Source organism: Hordeum vulgare, chromosome 6H (assembly GCF_904849725.1).
Source record: "Hordeum vulgare subsp. vulgare chromosome 6H, MorexV3_pseudomolecules_assembly, whole genome shotgun sequence".
Lineage (NCBI taxonomy): Eukaryota > Viridiplantae > Streptophyta > Magnoliopsida > Poales > Poaceae > Hordeum > Hordeum vulgare.
Window position 1 is genome coordinate 539,649,671 of NC_058523.1, and position 3,642 is coordinate 539,653,312.

A 3,642-nucleotide genomic window follows, 5' to 3' on the forward strand; every position below is an offset into this window, starting at 1 on the left:
ATTTGTTGATTCGACACAAGGGGAAGCGAAAGAATATTCTTGAGTATTAGCAGTTGAGTTGTCAATTCAACCACACCTGAAAGACGTAGTATCTACAGCAAAGTGGTGTGATAGCAATAGTAGCAATGGTAATAGTAGCAGCAGTGACAACAGTAGCGACACAGTAACAGTAGCAGTAGTGACAGCAGTAGCGGCAAAGTAACGTAGCAAGGACCAGTAGGAAAAACTCGTAGGCATTGGATCGGTGATGGATGATTATGCCGGATGACATTCATCATGCAACAATTATAACATGGGGAGATATGTAACTAGCTCCAGTTCGTCAATGTAATGTAGGCATGTATTTCGTATATAGTCATACGTGCTTAAGGAAAAGAACTTGCATGACATCTACTGTCCATCCCTCCCGTGGCAGCGGGGTCCTAATGGAAACTACGGGATATTAAGGTTCTCCTTTTAATAGAGAATCGGAACAAAGCATTAGCACTTAGTGAATACATGAACTCCTCATACTATGGTCATCTCCGGGAGTGGTTCCGGTTATTGTCACTCCGGGGTTGCCGGGTCATAACACATAGTAGGTGACTACAACTTGCAAGATAGGATCAAGAACACACATATATTGACGAGAACATAATAGGTTCTGATCTGAAATCATGGCACTCGGGCCCTAGTGACAAGCATTAAGCATGGCAAAGTAGTAGCAACATCAATCTCAGAACATAGTGGATACTAGGGATCAATCCCCATCAAAACTAACTCGATTACATGATAGATCTCATCCAACCCACCACCATCCAGCAAGTCTACGATGAGATTACTCACGAACGGTGAAGAGCATCATGGAATTGGCGATGAAGGAAGGTTGGTGATGACGATGGCGACGATCTCCCCTCTCCGGAGCCCAGAACGGACTCCAGATCTGCCCTCCAGAGGAAGAACAGGTGGTGCCAGCGCCTTCGTATTATAAAACGCGATGAACTCTTCTCCTTGATTTTTTTCTGAACGAAAGGGACTAAATAGAGGTGGAGTTAGAGACAACAGAGCCTTGAGGGACCCACAAGCCTGCTAGGCGCGACCAGGGGGGCCCCGTGCCTCCTGGGCTTGTGGGCTCCTCGCTCCACGCCTCCGGTTGATTTTTGCGCCAGTATTTTTTATATATTCCACAAAAAATGCTCGTAAAATTTCCAGGTCGTTCCGAGAACTTTTATTTCTGCGCAAAAACAACGCCATGGCAATTCTGTTGAAAACAACGTTAGTCCGGGTTAGTTCCATTGAAATCATGCAAATTAGAGTCCAAAACAAGGGCAAAAGAGTTTAGAAAAGTAGATACGATGGAGACGTATCAGCCAACATGGATATCCACACTCCGCTGTTTGTTATTGACCAGAGAGGTGTCTCGGTCATGTCTTCATGCTTCCCGAACCCGTAGGGTCTACACACTTAAGGTTCGATGACGCTAGGGTTACAGAGAAATAGTGTACATGGTTACCGAAGGTTGTTTGGAGTTCCGGATGAGATCCTGGACGTCACGAGGAGTTCCGGAATGGTCCTGAGGTAAAGATTCATATATAGAAAGTGAGGTTTTGATCGCCGGAAATGTTTTGGGTGACACCGGTAATGTACCGGGATCACCCGAAGGGTTCCGGGGGTTCACCGGGAAGGGCCACCAGCCCCAAAGTTCTACATGGGCCAAAAGTGGATGGGAACCAGCCCCTAGGTGGGCTGGTGCGTCACCACTAAGGGCCCAAGGCGCACAAGGGGTGGAGAGGGGTGAAACCCTAGGCGTAGAGGACAACCTTGGGCCTCAAGGCCCACCCTAGGGCGCCTCCACCCTTGGTCGCCTCCACCCTTGGTCGCCGCCCTCCTTTCCCTAGATGGACTGCCACACCCCTTAGGGTGGGAAAACCTAAGGGTGGGCACCCTCCTCCCTCTCCTCCTATAAATAATGGAGGTTTTGGGGCTGATTTGAGACACAACTTCTCTCTCTCTCTCGGTGCAACCCTACTCCTCCTCCTCCTCGTCCTCCGCAGTGCTTAGTGAAGCTCTGCCGGAGTACCACTCAGCTCCACCGTCACCACGCTGTCGTGCCGCCGGAGCTCTCCCTCAACCTCTCCTCCCTCCTTGCGGGATCAAGGCGGTGGAGACGTCACCGGGCTGCACGTGTGTTGAACGCGGAGGCACCATCACTCGGTCCAAAGATGGGAATCCACCGCGATCTGAATCGCTGCGAGTACGACTCCATCAACCGCGTTCTAGCAACGCTTCCGCTTAGCAATCTTCAAAGGTATGATTATGAAGATGCTCTATCCCTTTGCTCGTTGCTGGTTTTGTTGGGGAACGTCGCATGGGAAACAAAAATTTTCCTACACGCACGAAGACCTATCATGGTGATGTCCATCTACGAGAGGGGATGAGTGATCTACGTACCCTTGTAGATCGAACAGCAGAAGCGTTAGAGAACGCGGTTGATGTAGTGGAACGTCCTCACGTCCCTCGATCCGCCCCGCGAACAATCCCGCGATCAGTCCCACGATCTAGTACCGAACGGACGGCACCTCCGCGTTCAGCACACGTACAGCTCGACGATGATCTCGGCCTTCTTGATCCAGCAAGAGAGACGGAGAGGTAGAAGAGTTCTCCGGCAGCGTGACGACGCTCCGGAGGTTGGTGATGATCTCGTCTCAGCAGGGCTCCGCCCGAGCTCCGCAGAAACGCGATCTAGAGGAAAAACTATGGAGGTATGTGGTCGGGCAGCCGTGAGAAAGTCGTCTCAAATCTGCCCTAAAAGCCCCATATATATAGGAGGAGGGAGGGGGACCTTGCCTTGGGGTCCAAGGGATCCCCAAGGGGTCGGCCGAGCCAGGGGGGAGGACTCTCCCCCCCAAACCGAGTTGGACTAGGTTTGGTGGGAGGGAGTCCTTCCCCTTTCCCACTTCCTCCTTTTTTTTTTCTTTTCTCCTTTGATTTTTATCCTTGGCGCATAGGGCACTTGTGGGCTGTCCCACCAGCCCACTAAGGGCTGGTGTGGCTCCCCAAATGCCTATGGGCTTCCCCGGGGTGGGTTGCCCCCCTCCCGGTGAACTCCCGGAACCCATTCGTCATTCCCGGTACATTCCCGGTAACTCCGAAAACCTTCCGGTAATCAAATGAGGTCATCCTATATATCAATCTTCATTTCCGGACCATTCCGGAAACCCTCGTGACGTCCGTGATCTCATCCAGGACTCCGAACAACATTCGGTAACCAACCATATAACTCAAATACGCATAAAACAACGTCGAACCTTAAGTGTGCAGACCCTGCGGGTTCGAGAACTATGTAGACATGACCCGAGAGACTCCTCGGTCAATATCCAATAGCGGGACCTGGATGCCCATATTGGATCCTACATATTCTACGAAGATCTTATCGTTTGAACCTCAGTGCCAAGGATTCGTATAATCCCGTATGTCATTCCCTTTGTCCTTCGGTATGTTACTTGCCCGAGATTCGATCGTCAGTATCCGCATACCTATTTCAATCTCGTTTACTGGCAAGTCTCTTTACTCGTTCCGTAATACAAGATCCCGCAACTTACACTAAGTTACATTGCTTGCAAGGCTTGTGTGTGATGTTGTATTACCGAGTGGGCCCCGAGA